Source organism: Uloborus diversus, chromosome 9, assembly GCF_026930045.1.
Source record: "Uloborus diversus isolate 005 chromosome 9, Udiv.v.3.1, whole genome shotgun sequence".
NCBI lineage: Eukaryota > Metazoa > Arthropoda > Arachnida > Araneae > Uloboridae > Uloborus > Uloborus diversus.
Window position 1 is genome coordinate 98,537,978 of NC_072739.1, and position 15,703 is coordinate 98,553,680.

The window sequence follows — 15,703 nt, forward strand, 5'->3', positions numbered from 1 at the left end:
AAAATACTTTTAAAATGTTGGAAACGACATTACGCACAAGCGGAATATCCTTTTCTAGATAACTACCAAGAAATGTAATATAAGAATTGTTTCATCAAAAAGGTTCCTTCCATGAAATCTTTTGACTTTCATTTATGTCACAGTAGTTTCATTATTATCATTATTATTTAGTGAACAACATATAAGATAACTACCGAGCCTATTTTTTTTTCTTGGAACTACCTGGAAGACCATGTTTTTTGAGTCTTTCCGAAAACTGGGCATGTTGAGAAAGGCATGGGTTTACAACACTATACAAATAGATCCAACATGATTGGTTCTCATGTTCTGAACTCTCATTTTTGATCCCTCAGTCTTTATTCTTCTTCATTTTCGTATTTTTTTTCTAACTATGCCGTAATATTCGCACACGTTCTGTTGCTTTTCCCCTATTATTTTCTTTGTTTATTACATTTGTGCTCTCCTTTAACTCTTAATTTGAGCTTCCGTTTTCTATAATATACTACCCAAAAAGGCTCGACAAAATAGTGTTGAAAATCAAGTTAATTCTTGTACAAATTGCAAAATATTATAATACTGGCTGCGTCTCCCGGCTTTGCACAGTCCACCTCGAAAGTAAAAGTTATGTCAAGTGACATGAGTTCAACACTCAGGCTTGAACTTAAAAAAAAAAAAAAAAGTCAGTGAAATTTTGCGGCAGATTGCGGGAAAAAACCCAAAAAGTAAACATTTTAAATCCTCTGATTACAGGAAAAGCCTCTAAAGAAAAACAAGAATTTTACCTGCTCATAGTCGAGCAAAAAATGGCAACAGATCTTTCATCTCATTGATTTTCTTCACGCTATGCATTTTAATAAAAGCATTGTTGCGGAAAGTTGAGATGAAGCACTGCATAATAATTTCAATGGAAGAAAGCCTTCGAAAAATAGGGATTTTATGTCGAAATCTAAGTGTCATAATTAATAGTTTTTAATTGATATCTCCGCCAATTATTATCGGAGGATTATGTTAAATAGCCAAACATGAAGATGGGAAGATTACGAATCCATCGATACCTGGTTCGATGGTCAGTTCACTGTCGTTCGGGAGAAGAAACTTGGACATAGATACATACATAGGTACATACATAGATACATAGGTACATACGCTCAGTTTTTAATTATATTAGATGGTGACGTTAAAAAAACTCAATTTTTTCAAACTACATTTTATTTTTATTTCTTATTGGCACTGCATCATTTGAACTAAACGTTCGAAAAATGTACTGTTTGTTTCAAGCAGTTAGGTTCATCAGAAACAGTTTGTTAAGTTCGTCACGCTGATAACAATTTTAAAAAATATTTTGATAAAACTACAACATTTTAAACATATTTCAGGTTTCTCTCGGGAAGAGAATAGCACATTCTTCCTTATATTAGTGCTGCAAAACGTGTGGAAGGGAAAATATAACGTTTTGTGGCCTTTCATCACAAAATTTAAATCAGGCTCCGCTAGAAAAAATTAAAAATTCAGTGAAAGAAATTAAAGATCTTAAAGTTCAAAATATTAGCAATATTTGTAAAAAAAAAAATCATTTACATCAAATGCATGCTTAAGAAATTTGCAGGACGCAGTCCTCAAATGATTTATTGACAATACTTACTCATTGTTCTGGAAGATTTTCAAGCAGTAATTATTCTACGCAAGACATCCATCTTGGAAAAGATGTTGCCACATTCGAAAGTTCAGAATGCTGTCTTTAAAATGAGGTATGACGCATTAATATTAATTAAGTTTGAAATTTTGGCCTACAGGTTGACATGCGAGTATTCGTAGAATGACCCTATACACAAGTGAATGGGTAATCAATGAAAAAGAAAAAGATTAGTTGGCGGAAACTATTAAAATTGAAGAAAGAAACTCAGCAGAGTCGGCTAAGATTTGTACCATTTTTGCAAGAATGGACTGTAAATTTTCATTCGACGTTTTTATAACCATGTATAAAACCACGAATTCAGAATATAACATATCATCGCTCGATAATAAATTCTCTCCGCATTCTTTTAGCTATATTTTTGATTTATTACATTGTTTACTACTTTTTTTCGCGATAAAAGAGGCTTGATGCACTGATACAAAAGAAAAAATAAGTCTTCCTTCTGTAAAGGCACTAAACATCTATTTCTCTCTCTCTCTCTCTCGATCGCTCAGAATTTGTATTATCTCCTGCGTTGAAGAGTTAAGATAATTTTCCCGTTAAAATAGGAATATTAACCATTGGTTCACTCCACTGGTTTGTAAATTACCCACGAGTTCTAAGTAGAGAGACTGGAGGTCAAAGAGAACACATTTAGTCATCTTACACACGAGGCGGTTAGTTGAATCAACTTTTCGAAAAAGTTGCCCGTCAACTAGCTGACTGGCGTTTTTTGTTGAGTTCCCTAGAGCAAACTTAGTTGAATCAACTTTTCGAAAAAGTTGCCCGTCAACTAGCTGACTGGCGTTTTTCGTTGAGTTCCCTAGAGCAAACTTAGTTGAACTTAACTCCTCGAAAAAGTTGCCTGTCAACTAGATGACTGGCGTTTTTCTTTGAGTTCCCTAGAGCAAACTTAGTTGAATCAACTTTTCGAAAAAGTTGCCCGTAAACTAGCTGACTGGCGTTTTACGTTGAGTTCCCTAGAGCAAACTTAGTTGAATCAACTTTTCGAAAAAGTTGCCTGTCAACTAGATGACTGGCGTTTTTCTTTGAGTTCCCTCGAGGAAACTTAGTTTAATCAACTTTTCGAAAAAGTTGCCTGTCAACTAGTTGACTTTCGTTTTTCGTTGAGTTAACTGCAACTGCGATTTAAATGTAAATTTTTCAGTTTTAAATCCAACAACACAAGAAAGAAATGTGACACAAAATATCAAAAAGCACAGGGAGTATAAATGTGTTTTTAATATTTTGTTCGGCCAATAAAATGAAAGTTTGTAAGTAAAACATCCCTTAAAAATTGCAGGGTTAATAATGATGGAAAATTTATGAAATCTTAATTTAAAACGTTATAAATTACAGGGTGAAAAGAAGTAACTTGGACACACATGATACATTATGATTTTAATGCTAATGAAAATGTTACGACCAAACTTCAAAATTAATATGAATACATTATTTCGTCTAATATACTACTGATAAACTTTCAAAGCGGCTAACTTTAGCCTTAATACAGAGCTTTAAACGTGTCACAAAATTTTCGGCTATGGGCCGTACCTCACTTACTGATATTTTGTCGTGTCAAACGTGTCACAAAATTTTCGGCTATGGGTCGTAACACACTTACTGATATTTTATCCTATTTCTTACATAAGGAATTCTTTAGGGATGCTAATGCTTTATGAGGTTTAGCACACACCCTTATCTTCAAGATAGACCAAACAGAATAATCCATTGGGTTCAAATCTGTGGAATACGGTGGCCATTTTTGAGCTCCAACGAAGTCGGTAAAATGTGTCTTGCATCAATCTTGAGTGTCTTAACTCTGTGTGCAGGTGCGGAATCCTGTTAGAAAGTCTATCTTTTGCTTCCAAATAACTCTTACAGCCAAGGTAAGACAATATTTTTCAAAATGAGTTTACGATATGTGTCTTGATTAATTTTGATCAACAAAAAGAAGTGGTGTTTTCCCACTAGCACATATTTCACCTCAAACCATCACAGATTGGGGCCGTTGACGCCGTTCAACAATGTAAGAAGATGGAGATAAGGATGTGCGCAAAACTTCATAAAACTCAGGAATCTCTAAAGAAATTCTTATGCAAGGAGTGGTATAAAATATCAGTGAGTTGAGGCCCACATACGAAAATTTTGTGACATTTAAAGCTCAGTGTACAGGCTAAAGGTAGCCTTTTTGAAAATTTGTAAAAATATTGGACGAAATAATGTATTTATATTTATTTTGAAGTTTAATAGTAATATTTTTATTAGCATTTAAAATGTAATGTATTATGTGTGTCCAAGTTATTTCTTGTCACCCTGTATGTGGCAATGAATGTGGCCACAAAAACATGCAAAGTAGAAGGGCCAAAACAGAGCACGTAGACCGTAAAGGTCCCCACCCTCACCTTTTCACATGAAAGATAGCAAAAATTCGCCAGACTGTGATGTTACCGTCATTAGAAAGCCCAACTGATGATAAAACGATATCAACAAGCAGTTTCATATCAGCTGGAAAAAATGTAGAACAGTTATTACAAAGGAGTTTTGTAAGAATTGCCTGATCTTATTTTACAGTAAATTTTGCTTCTTCATGGTTCTCTGTAGTTTACTAGGATAAAAAAGTTGTTAATTGTTCTAGAAGCCTAATTTATGTAATTGACGAATTGAATTAGAAAAGCCCAATAAGAGTATGATTGGCATTATCAGGACTCCGGTGTCCTTATTAAGACACTGGAAGATCGGGTAGATGATAATATGTTGCATATGCTGCACATATGGGCATAAACTGTGCACAGAAGTGACCAAAAAAAAAAAAAAAAAAACCCTGAAAATAACGGTATCAGTGCCCCGAATGTGAAGATGTCTTTCTCCTTTTTATTGAAGTAAACGTGGAATCGTGTTAATGTTTTTAAGTGTAAAAAAGGTGGTTTAATACGTTTTCATTTTGGCAATAAAGAACTTGTCTTCTTTTTTTTAGTTTGGTAGTCCGTTTTTGCGCATTTTCAGAGTTGGTCTTGCTGGAGATTCGTGTTCCTAATAAGGCCAATTCGCCAGTTTTTGTTGATCTGCTGACAAACAAAATTTAAACTTAAATTTTTGCATGGAATGATTTCTTTCCCTATTTTTTATGAGTCAATTTATAACTGTGCAAAACTGCAGCCAATTAAACCACAAATGAACGAGGCTTAGCTCTTAAACCTTAAGTTGGCTTTATTTCGCGCACTTACCTTATAAATGTATTATATTTTCTGTTTGTTATAAATGATTTAAGAGATAGAAATCTTTCACTATTTCCTTTTTTTTTTAAAGAAACGAGCTGATGTGTGCATCACATGACTTCCTTTTACTCCAATTTAATGTCATTTCCCCATTATTGGCAGTTTTAATGTGAATCAATAGTTTACACTCTAAATGTCACCAACAGTGGCCAAATTGAAACCAAATTTAATGTTAAAAAAAATATGCCAAATTTGTCGCCAAGTTGGCGACAAAACTTGGCGATCAAAAGACTGGCGATACATTGCCTAGTGTCCGACAAATTATAACACCACTTGAGTTTACATCGAAATTAATAATGATTTCCCACAAAAAGGCGCAAAAGACCCCCTTAGGAACATCCGAATGCAACCAAAAGGGAAGGTGCACAACTAGGCCCCACTAGTATTCTACGTACCAAATTTCAACTTTCTAGGACATACCGTTCTTGAGTTATGCGACATACATACGTACACAGACGTCACGAGAAAATTCGTTGTAATTAACTCGGGGGGTCGTCAAAATGGATATTTCGGATGTCTGTAGGTTCCTAGGCATATATCCACGTGTGATCGGGTCGAAAAAAAACTCAATACTCATTTGTGAGTGAGAAAAATAGAAATTAAGGCCGATTTTTGAGTGAAATTTTTTTTACGAATACAATACTTCCTTTTTACTTTCTTCTATATCTAATATATAGAAGAAACTATTGGATTCGTGCAAATTTTCGAATTTCGAATTTTGACGGATTCGAACGTTTTGAGGTGTGCTGAGTCCATTTCGACCATTTTTGGAAAATGTCTGTCTGTCTGTGTGTGTGTGTGTGTATGTATGTGTGTGTGTGTATGTATGTATGTATGTGTGTGTGTGTATGTATGTGTGTCACGTCTGTGTGTGACCAGTTTTTTGTGGCCGCTCTACAACAAAAACTACCGCATGAAATCGAACGAAATTTAGTACACATATGTGCCCCTATGTGAACTTGTGCCCATTAGTTTTTGGCGCGAATTCCTCCAAGGGGGGTGGAGCAATGGGACGTTTTTCGAGTTACGCGTGCTTGCTATTCCTCAGGAAGTTACTGGCGGAATCAAACAAAATTTGGTCCATATGTTGGTATTAACAGGAACAGGTGCTGATTCAATTTTGGTGTCAATAACTCAAACGGGGGTTGAGCTATAGAACGTTTTTTGTCGTCAATTGTGACTGCTGTATCTCAAGAAATAATGAACGGAATGAAAGAAAAATTTATCGGCAAGTAGCCCTTAGTGGGTATAAGAACTGATTTTATTTTTGTGTCAACAGCTAAAAAGGGGGTAGCGCAATCACCCGTTCTTTTTTTCCATTTTGAGTGCCCTATCTCAAGAAGTAATGCTACGTTCTGTATTCCAGGCCCCACAATGTATGCCCGTAAAAATTTTGAGGTCCAGAGATTTTCTCTTTAGAATCTTGATCTGTAGGTGTTCTAATGTGAGAATATCTTGGGTAGACATGTTGAATCCTGCGCGAAATAATTTTACAGGCCATCAAAGATAGCGGCCATTTTGGTTCACTTGCTCATTACGTTTTTCGCAACGTGCGTACCTATAAATTTATTTTTAGTTTCGAATTGAAATTTTTGGGCCTTAGAAAGTCAATTAATGTAATAGTTATGTCATAAAAACCGCTCTCGCTTTTTCTACAATTTTTACGTGAGGTATCTCTAACGTTTTTTGTTTAACATTCTAGTTACTTAAAAGTGTACAAAAATTAATAACTCTTAATAAAACCAAACGATTTTAAAGTGTAAAACCTTTTGTGTAAAAGAATATTTTTCAAGGTCACCAGCGTAGCCAGCAATATCTTCTGTGGGGGTTTTTTTTGGTCAAAAATACCTTCTAAAGGGGGGTTTTTTGATTAAAAAAAAAAACCTTCTGAATGGATTTTTTCGATCAAAAATATTATTCTGAAGGGGATTCTTTGATTGAAAATACCTTCTGAAGGAGATTTTGTGATCAAAAATACCTTATGAAGGGGATTTTTTGATCAAAAATACCTTATGAAGGGGATTTTTTGATCAAAACAGCTCTTTCATATGCATAAGCTGCTGTATTAAAATTTGCATTCATGTTAAAACCAGTGGCTATAGGGATTCCCCCCCCCCTCGGTCCACGCTCTTCAAGGTTATTTATCGTCTGCTGTCAAAGTAATTGTTTTCGAGTAAAAATGTTCCACAGTTCCAAAAACTTTTTGTTTCATGTTTTTCTGTGACAATAACTATTTTATCAATGGCTGATCTTTCTAAACTGAGTTCAGAAAGTTTTGGTAGGCAATTGAAGACATCTTGAAGACAGTTTTAACAAACGAATATGTAGTTTGTCAAAAGGAATCAAGAGAAAAATTACGTTCTTCGACCAAAAACGAGTTCGGGAAGCTGCTGAAATAACGCAAAGACGCAATATTGGAAAACGCGGCAAGAAAATATAGTGTGTCATTGCAGCAACTAGTGCTATAAGAAATACACGAGAGGAAAAACACAAAAAAAATGGTAGAAAAAAATGCACAGACAAGTTATTTTGAAAGTGAAAACAATATTTTAGAAAAATCACAAAGTACTGAAGGAGGTCTAAATCAAGACGAAGTTTTTGACAGAGTAGCAGATCTTAACAGCGATATGAATGTTTCTGCTGCGAATTCATATGCACATCCAAACTGTATAAGTTCTTATATTCGAAAGTATGAGCGAGAAACCAATACACAGTCTGCGCAACATCTATCCTCAAAGTTTGAACTGTTTAAAAAGGCAAATGAAATATTAAAGCCTCTGTTAAATGCTGGGCATGGATTTATTCTTTCAGAAATAAAAGAGTTGATGCTTAATGCTCAATGTAGATGAAAATGCATTGGTTTTTATAAATGAAACAAAACTATTTCTAGTAACAACGTATAATGAAAGGATTCTTTTCTGTGCTTCCAAAAGAAAGAATGACCCTTTGTTGGTTTTTTTTTAGTCATTTATCTCCAAAAGTACTTGCTGCTGCTTTTAGCTCACAAAAGGCTGTGAAGACTGCAGAAAATCATTGATAATCTTGAGAAAATCATTATAAGATGTTGATTTTAGACTACAAGAGAAGTTCTGCTAAGCGAGTAAAGACGGTTCAGGATGCTCTTGGCTCAATGGATGAGGAAAAAAGTCAAATAATGATTCAATCGCTACGCACAAATATTGAAAGCTTGAAAACAGAGTTTGAGTTTTTGTTAAAGGATGTAGTGACAAATCAAAACTGTGCAAGTAATGGGAAGTGTTTCGTTCACTGGTATCACTTGTAAAACACTTGATTATTGCTGATCGCGAAGAAAATTACAAATTATACGTTCAAACTGTTGAATTACTGTTTCCAGTCTTTCGTGTATTTGATTGCATCATTTATCTACTATATGAAACATGGTACGTAGAGAGGATAAGGGCGCTAGAAAATGAGTGTCCCTACCTGTAAGAAAAATTCATTCAAGGTAAATTTGTTGTTAAAATTCAATGCTGTGAAGCCAGAGATGAAATTGGAACAAACGATTCAACGGTCACAGAAAAGTGCCGGAGAAATTGCAGAGCAGACGAGAAAAAGTATGTTGCCGAGTGGCATTTAGAGTATCATGAAATTATAAAGATATGCAATGTGTTTCGTGGTCTTACTAGTTCTCATTTAATGGATCACTGTGAGAGTGTCCCGCATCCTTATTTTTATTGGCAATCGTAGCCAGTATTTTGATGAAAATGTCAAAAGACTTGTTGATTTTATCCATCAACATGTAAATCCCTATGATATTTCTGAAACAGAGCAACTTTACAGCTTTCTCACCAAACAACTTGTGAATGGTAGTGTCAAGATTCGCCTTCTCAGCATCATGAATCATTGATCAGAACAGTACCGCCAGTTTAGACTGGATACATTTTGTTTCAAAAATTGTCTGATTTACTTTCCAAAGTCAACCTACCATGCTTTGAGGCACACAGTTCTTCATAAAATATCACTTCTAAGCTAATGGGGAAGAATCAACTTTAACAAGGGTACAGAGACATGGAAATAGCGAAAGAAAGGGGAGAATGCATTAAAAATATTTTAGCTCATGACTTGTTTCCAACGAACACATTATGTGATGGTCAGGGGCGTGCACAGAAAATTTGGGGCCCGTCACAAATGGCCACAATTGTTTCGGCCGCCCTTCCATATTGTTTAAGCACATATTTCATCCCTAGTTTTAGAAATAATAGGCCCCCTTCAGGCTTAGGCCCGGGCAAACAGGTTTCTCTTATCCCCCCCCCGTGCACGCCCCTGGCGGTGGTGATTCACCTACCAAGCTAGATTGCAGAAATATCTGTTCCCAGAACATTTTTTATTTAGCAAAGTATCCCCAATAAAAACTGCCCTCGTTATATATTTCATGTCACAAGTCCGCCAAATAAAGAAAACTTTTGGCGAAGTTATCATCAATGTTCTGCACGGATTCATTCCTGTATGCTCTTTTCATGAACTTCATTCTGTGTTCGATAGTTATTTGCAGCATGTTGTGAAATAATTCGAAAAGATGAGAAGAGAATCAACTAAGGGCAGAACAAACATTGCTGTAATTGACAGAAAAACACTAGTTCCTATGCAGGTAGAAAAATTCTGGTCTTCAGTATCAAATAAGGCAAATTTACAGTAACTAGCACGCAAGGAAATAGAAGAAATGTCAAAAATGCTACATTTTCAGCTATTGCTAGTGGTTTAACAGTTAATGAAGAAGTAATCTGCAATACTTTTCATAGGAGATTTGAGACACATCATTGAAGAGCTTAATTAGAATAACTCAAGAGAAGATGCAGATCTACAAATTTTTCCACACATAGACTGGGCTGATAAAAATTGCTCAAAAAGAGTGGCTGCGGCATCAAATGATACAGACGTTCGTCGTAGTACAATAACATGCAATGCAAAAACAGATCGTAACCTTTTTTAAAAGTAACTAATCTTGTATTTTTCGTTTATTGTGCTGTTGAAGAAACATGTATGTGATAAACAGGAGTTTAAAATGAGCATTTTGGATTATTTATTAATTTTTGTACCCTTTTTAGTAACCAGAATATTCAACAACAAATGTCGGAGATACCTCACGTAAAAATTGTAGAAAAAGCGAGAGTGGTTTTTATGACATAACTATTACATTAATTGACTTTCTAAGGCCCAAAAATTTCAATTCGAAACTAAAAATAAATTTATAGGTACGCACGTTGCGAAAAACGTAATGACCAAAATGGCCGCTATCTTTGATGGATTGTAAAATTATTTCGCGCAGGATTCAACATGTCTACCCAAGATATTCTCACATTAGAACACCTACAGATCAAGATTCTAAAGAGAAAATCTCTGGACCTAAAAATTTTTACGGGACTACATTGTGGGGCCAGGACTACTGGTTGAAATTTGGAATATATGTGAATCCATATGTAAACAGGCTTTGGTTCTATTTTGACTCCGATCGCTCCAAGAGGTGTTGATTTTTTTTTTTTTTTTTTTTTTTTTTTTTTTTTTTTTTTTTTTTTTTTTTTTTTTGCGAATAAAAATATTTTTACTTTCTTCTATATCTAATATATAGAAGAAAGTATTGGATTCGTGCAAATTTTCGAATTTCGAATTTTGACGGATTCGAACGTTTTGAAGTGTGCTGAGTTCATTTCGACTATTTTTGGAAAATGTCTGTCTGTCTGTGTGTGTGTGTGTGTGTGTGTGTGTATGTATGTATGTGTGTGTGTGTGTGTGTGTGTATGTATGTGTGTCACGTCTGTGTGTGACCAGTTTTTTGTGGCCGCTATACAGCAAAAACTACCGCATGAAATCGAACGAAATTTGGTACACATACAGTGGCTCCCAAAAGTGTTCGTACACCTACGACTTTCAGCGAAATTGGCCCCTATCCATTGGTTAGAATTAATGTTTCGGAACAGGTATTTAATTATAAGATCTATGATCAATTTTTATCAAAACTGCATGAAAAGTTTTTAAAAAATATTAAAGCTTAATTTTTAAAAAATAAAAAACCAAAAAGCGCCGGAAATTTTATCTCACAAAAGTCTTCGTACACTTTAAAAAATGTCTATATATTATTGAATAATCTAACTTTTTATTAAGTTATTATTTAGTAGATGATCATGCAGTATCAACAACACCTTCTTAAACGCCTGGGAATAAATTTCATTCTTTTTTCTTTCTTTTTTTGCGTAATTTCTGTGTAAGTGTTCAACAACACTTCGAGTCTTACTGTTTCTAGCTCAATTTTTGTTTCAAAGCCGTATTTTCGTAATCTAGCCTCCAAATATTTCTAAATATGTTGCATTAAGTTCAAATCTGGAGATTGAGAGGAAATTTCCTAAACTTTAAAACAATTTTCGAGGCACTAGACGCAAACGTTGGATACCGTGTGCTCCATATCGTTGTCTTGATAAAAAAACAAAGTTGTTTCCAATAACCAAATTTTTGGCTAACAGTTCAAAATTGGGTTTTAAAATATTTAAAGGAACGGCATGATTCATTATTTCATCAAAAAATTCCAAACTACCAAGTCATGATGCTGATATGCACCCTCACACTATAACACCTCCACCATCCCGATTAACTGGTCCAACTAAGTTCTTAAGATTAAGTTCCAAATTTTTTCTTCTACTTACAATTACACAACAATTTAACCAAAAATGTTCAATTCATTTTTAGCTGTAAGTAAGACGTAATTGTAAAACGTTGTGAGCTTATTTATCATTGATTTTGCGACGAAAAGGGTAAGTTTTCTGTTTTTCGCACGACCAAGAAAATTTCAGCGGGAAGAGGTCCCATTTAATCCAGCTAATCAGAGTACTTGGTGAACAATTTTAGGCGAAAATTAAATGTAAAATTTTTCATTTAACCCTGCAGAAACATTTACAGCACTCAAATGTGTATTTTTCATATTTTTTTTTAACTTTAAATCTCCGATCACGCTTTGTCAACTTTGCCAGTTGAACTTTCTTACCTTGTTTTCGGTCCGATTCTTTTCTTTAAACCATTTTATGTAGCACTTTACTATGAAATGGTATAAATTATCTAATTTTGAGACATTTTAAACCAATTTACCGCTACCGTGAGGAAAAAAATCAAATTTCGAATGGTGTTTGTTGTTTTTTACGAATACCAGCCATTTTAAAGTAATAAGCACAATATCAAGGAATAAATAAACAAAAAATTAAAGCCAAATGACTTTTAAGGGTCAACACAATGCAAAAATATTTAATAAACGGCATATGATACTTTTAATCATGAATTTATTCGAAAATATTTGAGTGTACGATGACTTTTGTGGCGTGTTATTTCTCTGTTTCTTCGTTTTCTGACACATTAAAGAAAAAAAAAAACCGTCAATATTTAAAAAAAACTACTGGGTTGTATTTAGAATGACATAGGAATGATGTGAAAAAAATATTGGACTTCATATTCGAATTCAGTTTCGCGTTATTTTAGTTTTACTAAAAAATTTCAAGGTGTACGAACACTTTTGGGAGCCACTGTATGTGCCCGTATGTGAACTTGTGCCCATTGGTTTTTGGCGCGAATTCCTCCAAGGGGGGTGGAGCAATGGGACGTTTTTTGAGTTACGCGTGCTTGCTATTCCTCAGGAAGTAACTGGCGGAATCAAACAAAATTTGATCCATATGTTGCCATTAACAGGAACAGGTGCTGATTCAATTTTGGTGTCAATAACTCAAACGGGGGTTGAGCTATAGAACGTTTTTTTGTAGTCAATTGTGACTGCTGTATCTCAAGAAATAATGAACGGAATGAAAGAAAAATTTATCGGCAAGTAGCCCTTAGTGGGTATAAAAGCTGATTTTATTTTGGTGTCAACAGCTAAAAAGGGGGTAGCGCAATCGCCCGTTCTTTTTTTCCATTGTGAGTGCCCTATCTCAAGAAGTAATGCTACGTTCTGGTTGAAATTTGGAATATATGTGAATCCATACGTAAACAGGCTTTGGTTCAATTTTGACGCCAATCGCTCCAAGAGGTGTTGATTTTTTTTTTTTTTTTTTGCGAATAAAAATATTTTTATTAATGCAACAATAAGAAAGATAAATCGTAATAGATTGTCGTCTGCGTATTTCTCGTGATTTTAATTGTATGGAAATGATCGGAAATATTATCTCAATGATTTAAAATTTTTAACTGTTGCCATCTTATGTTTGTTAACAAATGAAATATTTGTAATTAATTCAAGCAAGGCTTTTAAAATAACTTTCAATTTTCGCTCTTTGCTTTGCTTTTGCAATAATTCATACATTGGGATGGTCGTCAAGTTTTTGCATGTGTAATTTTGTTTTTGTTGGGGATATTGCTTCCTCGTCAAGCATGGGGAGGGATCAGAAGAAAAAAAAAGAAAAATATAGAAGAAAGTTTCGTGATGGCCACAACATACTAGTTATTAATGCAACAATAAGAAAGATAAATCATAGACTAATAATAAGAGTAGACCGAGCTTTCTCATTCTTGCTGATGAAGAAAATTGGTTCATAGATGTATCATGTGACTAGTGGAAGAGATTGGCGAAGACTTTGCCAGCATGGTTGCTAGATGGCAGCATTATCTACAGTTTGGCACTCGACATGTATTTTACGACAATGTGTTTTCATTAAAAAAAACTTCCAGGTGCAGAGATTGAACTGTTTTTCTTTTAGTTATGCATTATTTTGACATTAGTAATAGTTTTTGATCAGTTTTCGGTAACTTTTATTTCATTTGGAGCTGTCAGCGTTGGCGTGAACGAAATGGCGTAAACGTTTTGCGTTAACGCAAAAATGTACTAATCGGTATCTTAAATTGAAACTGTAGGTAAAAATCTTACCTTTTGCTGATTCTTCTTGGTCGCTTGCATCTTTTATTGCTTAGAGAGTTATTGAAACTGACTAAAGAAAATGCACAATACTATCTAAACGAAAAACTCACTATATTAACAAAATATTTACAACTTAGAATAACAAATTTACAAATCGGACTCCATAAAAGATCATTCTTCCGTGTTCCATAAATTCTATTTATTTTATTTCGCGCTGGCGTTGATCGTCTGCTACGATTAACGCCCGCTGTTGCTAGCATAGACTAATAATAAGAGTAGACCGAGCTTTCTCATTCTTGCTGATGAAGAAAATTGGTTCATAGATGTATCACGTGACTAGTGGAAGGGCTTGGCGAAGACTTTGGCAGCATGGTTGCTAGATGGAAACATTATCTATGTATAGTTTGGCACTCGACATGTATTTTAAGACGTAATGTGTTTTCATTATAATTTTTTTCCAGGTGCTGAGATTGAACTGTTTTTCTTTCAGCTATACATTATTTTGACATTAGTAATTAGTTTTTGATCGCAGTTTTCAGTAACTTTTATTTCATTCGGAACTGCTACGTCAGCGTTGGCGTAAACGTAATGGCGTAAACGTTTTGCGTCAAGGCAAAAATGTACTAATCGGTATCTTAAATTGAAATTGTAGGTAAAAATCTTACCGTTTGCCGATTCTTTTTCGGCGCTTGCATCTTTAAGTGCTAAAAGAGTTATTGAAATTGACTAAAGAAAGTGCACAGTACTATCTAAACAAAAAACTCACTATATTAACAAAATATTTACATCTTAGAATAACAAATTTACAAATCGGACTCCATAAAAGATCATTCTTCCGTGTTCCATCAATTCTATTTATTTTATTTCTCGCGAGCGTTGATCGTCTGCTACGCTCAACGCCCGCTGTTGCTAGGATATCCACCAGTCACATGGTTTGGTTTATGAGCAGCAAAAGGGTTGCCATAGCTCGGTCTACTCTTATTATTAGTCTATGGTTGCTAGGATATCCACCAGTCACATGGTTTGGTTTATGAGCAGCAAAAGGGTTGCCATAGCTCGGTCTACTCTTATTATTAGTCTATGAGATAAATCGTAATAGATTGTCGTCTGCGTATTTCTCGTGATTTTAATTGTATGGAAATGATAGGAAATATTATCTCAATGATTTAAAATTTTTAACTGTTGCCATCTTATGTTTGTTAACAAATAAAATATTTGTAATTCATTCAAGCAAGGCTTTTAAAATAACTTTCAATTTTCGCTCTTTGCTTTGCTTTTGCAATAATTCAGACATTGGGTCAAGTTTTTGCATGTGTAATTTTGTTTTTGTTGGGAATATTGCTTCCTCGTCAAGCATGGGGAGGGATCAGAAAAAAAAAAAAAAAAGAAAAAGAAAAATATAGAAGAAAGTTTCGTGATGGCCACAACATACTAGTTTGTAAAAGGAAGTAAAAAGAAGACATTATCAATTTCCTTTGTTTGGAAATAATTAAAAAGGAAAAATTATTATTTTCTTATAAAGTAAATGAATTGTTTGCAATACTTACTAGTTTTGAAGTATCTCTGGTTTCCTGAAGCACGGTAAACATTACTGTGTAGATTTAACACTTCTACTTTAACTTTTTGTGTGGTTGAAAATTTGGTAATGTTGTTCTCAGTGCACATTTCTGTAATGCAGTGTAATGCATTAGTTTATATACGTTCATACGTCGGGAGACACATGTTGAAACAATTAATTTGAATTTGAATAATACATATTTCATATTAAATTTCTTTTTTTTAAAGTTAGAATTTACTATAAAAAGGCTCCCAAAGAAATGAGAAAGATAAGTTGAAAACGTCATGTAAATATATGAGGCAATTGGGTGATTTTCATATGTATTGACACATTAGGTACGACACAAA